A 10352-nucleotide genomic window follows, 5' to 3' on the forward strand; every position below is an offset into this window, starting at 1 on the left:
GCAAACATTCTACAATTCTTTATGCCATGTATGGTGGATTGGGTATGACTTGTTGCATAGGAGTGGATGCAATGGCAATTAGAATGCATGTTCCTGGGCTGCAGGGTGGCTTATCCTATTAAGACACCGGTTCCGTGTATGGATGCTGCCACAGTATGGTGGCAAATCCAAACCCAGCCAGTGGTGGCTTTGACTGACAGTTTGGTAGGGCATAATTGGCCATAATGTCATCGAAAGATTGAGCAATTGCTTGTCAATTGTACGTTACGGTATGCTTATTGCTACTAATTTATACACTGTGATGACCTTCCTTTTGGTATATATGCTCTGAAGGCATTATAAATAATTTTTTGAAAAAAATCTCATAAATATGAAGAAGTTATCACATGAAAAAAAAAAATCAGTATTACAAGCTTCACCCCAGAAGAGTGTTTGAAATTGCACTGTGTTAAATACCCTAACAGCCACAAAGCCCCGGAAACAGGCTGAGTGCGATCGTGGCGTTGAAGTGGCAGCCAGATCCTCGGTGCTTATGGGTGATTTGTGAAGCTCCTCCGTGTTCTGAAGATGCCATAAAGCGTGACGCCGAAGACGGGAAGATGAGGTGGTTCGTTCTGCGGTGACCGGTCACGAATGACTTTCACTTCATAACAAGGGGAATAATCGATTCCCTTTCTGCTAGCTCCATTCAAACTAAACCGAAGGCCTGTCAGTCTGACGCAAAGCTTCGGTTTTAATGCCGTGTTTACATCGAATGAGAACAATGTACTGTACTGCACAACGTGCTATTTTTAACCGGGATTCAAATGTGCTAAACGCCACCCTTCAGGTTAATTATGCAATATGATGGATGGAAATTCATTATGTAACCGTTTTATAAAGTGTCTGCTGAAAAGAGTACATTACATGCATGACCAGCCATAGATCAGTACAGAGATTTATTTTTTAATTAGAAACAAAATGTAACTTAAATTGGATACAAAACTTTTGATATACAGATTATAATTAAGATTTAAAATTATGATATTTTGTCAGCTGTCTTATTAACATAGACTCAAAGTTAACCAGAGGGTCTTATAGCCTATCTTAACTTATGCTGAACTAGTTTTACGAACAAAATAAATAATTTTATACAACCTATCCTAGGCCCTCATTCACATTCGAGCTATAGAGAATCCTATATATGCAGTGGTGCTGGGGGTAAATGTCTCTTTGGCTGGGTATTATTTGGCTCATCATGCAATATTGACTCATCCAGGTGATTGGACACCTTCTGTCTGCATACACCAGCTGTGTACATTTCTCTACAGTATAACTATGCAGCTCAGTTGGAGAACAGTGGAGTGAAAAAACAAACAAACAAAAAAAAAACATTCATGTTTATGTGCCCTCTCCCATATTTCCAGTGGTCATTGCTGTTATGGAATGTTATGGCCTAAATCTATGCTTGAGAATTTCAAATGTCAGGAAAAAGAAAAAAAGGCACAAACCACATTAAAATACATGTACAGCACATGTAGCAAATGACAAAATGAATGTTTATGTTTAAAAAAATTAAACCTGAATGTTCAATTTAATTTTAGCCAAAAGGTAAAGGAAGGTAAAGGACAAGTATAGACCCATAAGTTGTCATTCAGATCAATACTGCAGTAGCCTGTCTGCACTGTGATAAGGGCATTACTCCCAAAGGGTCTTCTGAAGGCAGAGGAAATAATTCACAGGTTTAGCTCTAATCAAGACAAATATCTCTTGATCTGTCTTTCCCTAAGACCAGACTTCTATTTATTACCTCAAACGTCAAAAATGTCAATCAACCTGAGGAGGCCATCACTGGCTGACTGCTGCTTTTAATCATAAATTGTCCAAAAGAGGTTTTTTAAAGTGATGAGACCAGATTTTAGACACAAACAGGCCAGACTATGACCACTGACTAGCACATTCGGTAAAGGCATGCACTGCAAGCACTACTGGAACCCGGAATGTGCGGGCTCAAATCTGGGCTTATGTTGTCAGTTGATGAAAAACCGCCAGTTTACAATGGGGTGACACGGTTGGCTCAGACAGGGCCTGAGTTAGCGCAGCTTCAGCTCCTTCTGACAGCGTGCCAGGTGCCTACGGGCTGCCAGTCGCTGACAGTAAGAGATTCCCATCTCCGCCAATTGGCGCTAGCGCTCCTGCAGTATTGTGCGGCTTATGCGCTGTAAGAACTCCCGGACTGGTGTTTGAAAAGAGCGCAGGCGTTTCGGCTCAGTGCATCCTTCTGCGTGGATGTGGAAGTCACAGCAGTGACTCGACCCGTACAGCGAACGTAAAAAGATTGGGGGAAAAAAGTTAAGCAGTTGGCTGTAAGGTTGTTATGCCCACGAGAAGAGCTAGTCATTCATTAAACATGATATTCAGTATGCAATATCATAGTCAGCTCATGTCATTTTGTTGGAAATGTTCCTGGTTATTGGTTCAGTCAAGTGAAAACCTTATAATGCTCATTCTTTTAGCCCCAGGAACATTTTATGTTCATTGACATTTCATATTTATTTAAATGTGTAAAAGCATCATTAAACAATGAATGGGACATGCACATTGCTATATTTCGAATATAATTCCGAGCATCACACTGTTTCCTATCAAGACACAAACAAATGGCATCCCATTATCCTGATGCCTCAATTAATATTTCTGCAGATGACAATTTTTAAATTTTATTTAAATGTTTGCTCCTTTTTTTCAATTAGGACTGAGATCATGGATTTTTTTTTTTTTTTTAATATATGCTTAGACTTTATGGATTTTTGCAACTTTTGATTTTCAAGAGCTGATATATTTTACATCCATGGGTATGAACACATTTTCTGATTACCTTTAGGTCTCAAAAATACCCTTGCAATCCATATTCCTGAATCCTTGCTCAGGTTTCTTGACTTTACCATGAAAATAGCGACAAAGGTACAAGGTAAGTAAGTAAGTAAGTTTTTAAAACATAGAAAAGGGGAATAATTTGACTAGTTTCTGTAGATATTTCTGAAATGTTTAGCTTGAAATGCGTATATGATTTTCCTATCATAAAGCATATTTTCCACTATAAACCCAAGTCATTGCATTCAGTCATATATTTACATTACTCCTACTATGTGTAAAGAAGGTCACAGCTGTGCAGTTGCAGTGGAAAAATAACACCGGAGTGAACAGCCTTGCTACTCACAAGAGTACTGCCTACTGACTACAATCTGAGTCATGAGCCACAGAGTTTTAATTGAAACCAATCGATGTCAGCTGCATGACTGTTCATTCGCTATAGACTAAGCCGCATTGACAAAAAAAACTGTGTTAAGCTGCGTGGATGACAACTACTGATGACAGCTTGTGCTGAAATGCTTGCTTGGTCTGTTTTTTTGCGCAGTGTGCGGGCAGCATTCTTTGATAGTGACTAGTGTCCAATACCAGCTCCGTACACTGGCACCATCTATGAGTGTAATCTTCTTCAATTTCATATATACTTCTTGCCGTACAATTCTCCCTGCAAACGGAACTTTTCTCCACAGCTTGTAGATACAACGTATCATCAGATCAACAGCAGTGCTATTGAGGCAGGGCTCTAAATAAGGAAGACAGAGAACAATTGATTAGTTTTCTGATGCTATGCAATCATCCACTAGTGATTCCAAGGGCATCAAATGTATTATTTATTTGACAAGTGTGGTATCATGTTTAAAATACATACAGTGCTCTATGATGTAGAGTAATGTATTATTTTCCTCAGCCATACAGACAAAGCACAAGTGCAGTGGAAGTAGAAGTTTCATCACAGACCTGTATGAAATCCTCAGTCTCCCACAAGTCTGAAAGAGAGGTAGAGAAACCAAAATAAAAGAAAAAACACTGAAAGAACTGAGAACAGAGAGAATGAACAAGATAAAGAAATGCTTTGTGTACAAAATTGGCTATTAATCTGACCGGGGTTTGGTTTTGTGACCTGGTCATTGAGTTTATATGACGTACAGAAACATAAAAAATCTAATTGAAGTGTGCAATGAGCCCCTCCATTTCCCTGTCTGTCTTCTGTCACCTTATCGCAGTGTCTTTCAACACTTATGGGCTCTGATATGGAGCCATAAATTGGCCGAATTGTGCTTTGAGTTTGAGTGGGTTAACTTCCATTTTCACTTTGGGTTCATGAAAAGTACTTTAAAATCCCAAAGCTATTTCATCTAAACTGACTCCGCACTATAACACTTCAATATTAAAAATTCATGCGGTTGTGACAAAGTAATATATGCTCATAGGTTATAAAGCCATGGGAAAAATGTGTGAAGCCATCCTGTCTGAATTATTATTGCACCTTATGTTATGACAAAGGCAATTCATAATGACATTTTTTTTGATTGACCACATTAAAAGTTAACAAATGACACCATAAAGCTACACAATGCATTGCTCAAGTGACAAGGTTTGCAAGTAGTTTTATGATAATATAAAACTAATTGGAATTATTGACTGCTCTGAAACCTCTCTATGAATCTACTGTAGCGCACAGAGTAGATTCGCAGCTGTTAAGCACAATGTGCTGCAGCGTGTTGTTATGTATGGGGTATATTAGCTGTGGATCGGTCATCACTCATGTCACAGTCTGGGGATACGGATGTGATTAGCGCAAAGTTAACAGTATATAACCATCTTTCGCCTAAGGCTTTCAATATGGCATAAAAGCAATGGAATGTATGCCTGCACTGACTGTGAATTGAAGCTTTTCTCAATGTCTGGGGTGCACATTTTTACTGTGCACCTATTTCAAGCCGCATTGTGATGCTCTGTATCTTCATAACTCACCTGATTCATACTTCGTGAAAGAAAGTCGAGTCGTTGAGTTCATTCAGTTTCACAAGCCTTTGCTTATGATGAGGATGACGTGATCCACATTCATACCGCCAATGAGAGAGCGAATGCACATCAGTTCTTCTTTTTTACAGCCTCTTCAGGGCTTTGCTGATGCTCTAGTTAAGCTTAAAATTTTGGAACCGTTCTTATTTCCTAGGCCCTCGTCAGAGTAGTCAAAGTAAATAGGTACTGTCACAGTCAATGATGGGGTTATGACTAGTTTTTTAAATATAAAAACGTTGTCAGAGTACAGTGTTAAAATTTAGGAGGCATTGTGTATGGGTGGGATTTAGAGCCTGTCCAAACAGTGTCTTTTGGTTTTTGCTCTTGGCACAAACTTGCTAGAGCTTTTAGCTTGACCAGGCTGGCCAGACTGTGGAAAGGCTGCTGCAGAGGTTTTTGGTATGAACACATAACTGGCAGCCGATCTCAACAGTAGGGCTATGATGATAAGAGGTCCAGTTTGATTGATTCATGCAAACGTGTACAAAATTTATCAGGCTAATGGCACAGGAAAGATCCAACATAATTTTTTCTGCCTTTCCAGATAAGTGCCTTTGTCTAGATGTATCCTCTGCTGGCATTTGGGTTTATAGGGAGCTGTATCCATATTGTTCTTAAAAAAAATTATTATTCATGACTCTGTCACAGGGAGGAAGTGATGTGCGCTGAATTCCAAAGACGGCTCTGCGGAACAGCCTTTTACCGGCGGGAGAGTCATGGGGGGGGGGGGGACGGGGGACGGAACTGTTCGGCAATGACTTTCCCATTCTGAGGGTGAAAATATGCGCTGAGGTAAAAATGAATAACTAAACATCCGGCTACGCGTCCCTGTCGGTGACAGCGCACCCCCTGGGGATCAGTCAGTATTACACGCTCGGTTCAAGCCTTTTCCAGGCGGCGAGCAATTGAATTTCAATTTCCTCACGGTCTTCAGGGAAAAGGGCTCACAGGTAGAATATATTTGACACATGGGTGCCTGGAATATAATGATATCTGTATTCGACGTTGCGATGTGGGAGGAGGGCAGGCCTGGATTTCTTCTGTGGCATCATGTCCCCACAGCCTGAGAAGGGGCATTAGGTCTCAGAAAAAAAAAAAAGAAAAAACACATGAAGATAGTCTCACTATGGTCCAAGATCCAGCTGCTCTCGCACTGGCAAAGCTACCATGGAAGACCCATGTGCCATTAGCAAAGGCTAAACATTAGCAATGTACTAATTTGGTACCAGCAAGTTTGATTAATTTGAGAGATTAGCTCTGGCACATCAAAAGCAAATGTTTATAGCATTGCATATTAACATACACAAGGAAAGCCGCGGTAATAGTACTTTATTGTCCACATTACTTGAACAATTGGAACGGAAATTTGAACATGTATTGCATTTTTGTCTTTAATTAATTCTAAAAAAAGTTTGTTTTTTTCTTCATTGAATTATACTTCAAGTTCATGTAGGTTATTCAGATCTATAATAATTAGAGCAGTTTTCTACATATCCTTTAATAATCATGAGTGACACAGGCCTATGCCGAAACATAAAAAATAACTCTGAGACCTGTTTCCATTTAGGTCTGCATTAAATCATGTTATGCTGTAATTTCATTAATAACACCCCAAAGCGGCTTACTGTTGAACAATAAGGCATTATATCCTGCTTTAGAATAATTTATGTTTAAATTTAATGTTGCTGAGTTGCATCTATTAGTGGTGATGAAGGGGTTAATTCTACTCATGGCAGTACTCTTCTCTTCTTTATGTAGAAATAGTTTGACGAAGACATGCAATAATCAGAATCCACTGATACTGAGGTTAATGTAAACCCACTATTTCAGCGTGGAAAACCTCAACCATGAAGTCTTACACAACACCAGATGGTCACCGATGATGTCACGAATAGAGTAGAACAGAAAATAATAACTTTACAGTATTTCTCCCAGGGGTACTTAATTTAAGTGTCATATTATCACTGAAACAATCTCACTTTTAAGGGTCATTTAATCGCAAGCCTTTTTCTTAACCATCTTAAGTTCTTTGCATAATCATTTTTCGTCTCAGCATTTCTATCTGTACCAACAGCCCCCCCCCCCACCACCACCATCACCATCACCATCACCACACACCAGGGGGTGCATCTATAGTTCCAAAATGATCTTTTCATTTAGCTTATGGGAGTATTCTCTCTTCCTCTGATAATTACTCAGGGCTGGGATTTCATGTGTCTTTCCCTCATTTTATTTGGCTCGAGATGCATTGCCTCGCTGTGGGTGTTTCCAGGGAAACGCAGGTGCCCTGACAGTGTGGGAGGGGCACCGATACTCAGGTGGAGCTGAAGCCCCTCACCTTCCTGTGAGAGACCTGCTCAGGTGAAGCGCGGTCAAATCCGGTCATTATTCATCATTACGGCCAGCCCTGTTTCTCAGAGGAGCCAAGCTGCGCGGGGCGGACCGCGCGGTCGCTCTGGCCCTTATTATTTCCAGAAACGCTCCTCACCTGGTGGGAAGGAAGCCATCACCGGCCCTGCAGAGGGAGGAGCCAGGGTCACAGACATCATCTGCCTGTGTCACCGAGGCTAAGCTCTGCATGCTAAACAGCTGTGGGGGGGTCCAGCCGCATTCACTCATCAGGGCAGGTGCAGACCTCCTGCACCAGGCCTCTTCCTGGGAGTCATGTGACCTTTCTATCTGCAGTGAGGCTCTCCAGGTCTCACGGCACACAGGTAATTTGTCTCAGTCAAGACAAACTTAATCATTCATTTCCTTCACCTCAGCCAGAATCTTGAGCTCAATTTAGCTCCAAAAGACATTACACATGCACCATGTGGGTACATCTACAATTAAATTACTGTTGTAATCGCACTGGTTTATGTTAGAAGCTTTGAACTTGCCTCAGCAACTAATAAAACCATTAAATTAACCATTAAAGAGTCATGCATAACGTAATGCAAAGCTATTCTCACATGTAATTTTATTTTGCTATTGTTTTACAGTTAAAGCTCGCACAATACATTTTACATCATTTGAAATGGTGATAAAAACAATGATGCAACGTTAATATCCCATGCCATTCCATGCATGCACAGAAATAATTAATTTCAAAACATTATCTGTGATTATTTTGAATATATACACACACACATATACACACATGCTAACATGTCCACATATTAAGCGGAAATTGTTAATTTTCAAAAGAACATAAAAACATTCATGAATGAGTCAATACACTTAATCTCACTTCTTCATATTTCAGAACAGAGCCTGTTCGTGTATGAATGTCACACCCAAATACACAAATTGCTAAGATCACTTATTACGTTGTCTGGTTGTTTGCACTAGACAAAACGTACCTAAAAACCAGACCAGGCCGGCCCCGACGCTGGAAAATATTACAGATATCTAACAATAGTTATCTATAATGATCGTGGGTGGTGAGGGAGGGAGTTTAAATGGCGGGGACTCTGGAGGTGAGAGGTAGTAGGATAAAAAAGGAACAAAAAAAAATGGCGGAGACTGAGAGATTGCTTCATGAATAGACAGCTCAGTCAGGATTTTTATTGGGAGTATTTATCACAGTGTAAAGAAAGAGCACACTAAAAGCCCTTACCATGCGTAAACAATGAAAACCTTATCATGCCCCCTGAGAAATTATTTCCCGTGAGAAATTTCTCTTGTAGTGCCACACACCAAAATGCCACCGTATATACTCAATGCAACAACAAACACGTGTATCTATAATGAAGAGCATCAGTGTGGGAAATAATGTGGTATTCAGTTCTATACATAGAATCTGTGTACTGTAAAATGCAAACTGTAAGTCATTCTGGATAAGAAGAAGATATCCGGGCTCTTTATTGGAGAGTCTCAGTTTTGGATATGATATGAGATAATGGCGGTATGATAACAATGCCAGGACATACTGTTGTCATTGAGAAGTTACTGTATAGGCAATGCTCATAGATTGGTAAAAAAAAAAAAAAACAACTACATTTGGCAATTTTAACTTCTGATAGCAATATAATTCAGCAATGGTGGTTCAGTTATTAACCACAACCACAGCTCTTAACCAAAAAATGTATTTGTGTTTGTCTTTTTCTGCGTTTGTGTCATACATATTTATTGTTGGCTCTCTACTCCAGGTCATTGGATTTGAAATAATACAGGTATGAGGTTAAGCTTTATTCACTTTTTGCTTTTGCGCCTCTATGTACAATATAATCTACGTAAGTGTATGTGAGTCTTTGCTCTTTTAGCGTCATCCACCTTTGAGTGAAATAAGGCTCATTTTGCAGTTTTTGTTGTTTGCCTGTACAAACTCTAATATGCATTTCAGTCACGACAACTCACGTATTAAAATATTTACGTTGATATGTAAATACATATTTTTGGTTTGGCTGTGAATGGATCTGCCTCAGGTATTAGTGCGCGCACCAGCATGCACTACGCTATCTAACAGGGAGTACTAAACATCTCCCCTACTAAACAGGAGGAATACCTGAAAACCCCTCGGTATCTAGAAGCAGATCCAAACAAGGTAGGTAGTACTCGCGGTGGTGGAGGGTGAGCACAATTCTGAGCAGTAGCAGTGACACATGCAAAAGCGGCTCAGGCAAGCAGCAGCACTGAGAGATTTGATTGTTGGCTTAAAAAGGCACTCCATTGGTGATGTCTGCCTGTGATTGGATGGATAAGAGAAGAGTGTTGTGTGTAGGCAATTGGATGATTGTGGAAATGTGTGTGTATGCGGTTAAAGGGGGCGGCCGATTGGTTGGCTGTGATTTTTGAGTTTCCTGACAGAACTTGCTTCACCTGCTCATTCCTGCAAGTTATCTAGTTCAACAATGCTGTTGCCCAGCAGTGAGGGACTTAAAGAGTGAGTGAAGAGTGAATGCGTGTGTGGTTTCTGTATGGTACGGTATCTCAGTAATCAAAAAACAATCTGGACAAAAGTGTTCCTCTTTCTTAAAGAACCTTTTGAAGCAAATCTTTGTAAATGCTGACTCTGGACAGACAGCTATTTTCAGCGAGAGCCAATTCTCGCCATAAGATAGTGTGGTAACAGCTTTCAGGCTTTTTTTAATTCCTCATGGGGTTTCCAGTGCAAATTTAGACTACATTAGAATTTCAAAAGACATGCACAGTTTTTAAAATGCTCTACTTGATATTTATTTAGTGTGTGTAAAAATATTGCACGGCATTGAACTGAAAATTGTCAATGACAGAAAAAAGAAGCAAAACTCTCAATGTTGAAATTATTCTTTGTATTGTACCATTTCTATGAGGCAGACCGGAAAGTAGAGATAACCACATGCACATTGAACATAATAATGATGATCATAAAATGAATCATGTCAGAATATCCCTAAAACATGATATAATAATTGATGAGTCAATGCAACAATTTCAAGCAATTGAATTTCTTCTTTAGGATGGAAAATATAAAAAAAGATAACATTCTGGATGGGCAAAATGTGGGTAACATT

The 10352-nt window shown here is 39.7% G+C and overlaps 1 long non-coding RNA gene across 1 annotated transcript; it reads right to left on the reverse strand.

The window, feature by feature from the left end:
* Positions 1-3390: 3390 nt before the first annotated feature.
* On the reverse strand, positions 3391-4904 carry LOC118227235. The gene is made up of 3 exons (XR_004765213.1): positions 4825-4904; positions 3808-3836; positions 3391-3592 (listed from the first exon to the last, which is right to left on the reverse strand). It is a non-coding gene; the product is annotated as an uncharacterized LOC118227235 (long non-coding RNA).
* Between the last annotated feature and the right edge of the window lie 5448 nt (positions 4905-10352).

The sequence above is a fragment of the Anguilla anguilla genome, chromosome 5 (genome assembly GCF_013347855.1).
Source record: "Anguilla anguilla isolate fAngAng1 chromosome 5, fAngAng1.pri, whole genome shotgun sequence".
Classification (NCBI taxonomy): domain Eukaryota; kingdom Metazoa; phylum Chordata; class Actinopteri; order Anguilliformes; family Anguillidae; genus Anguilla; species Anguilla anguilla.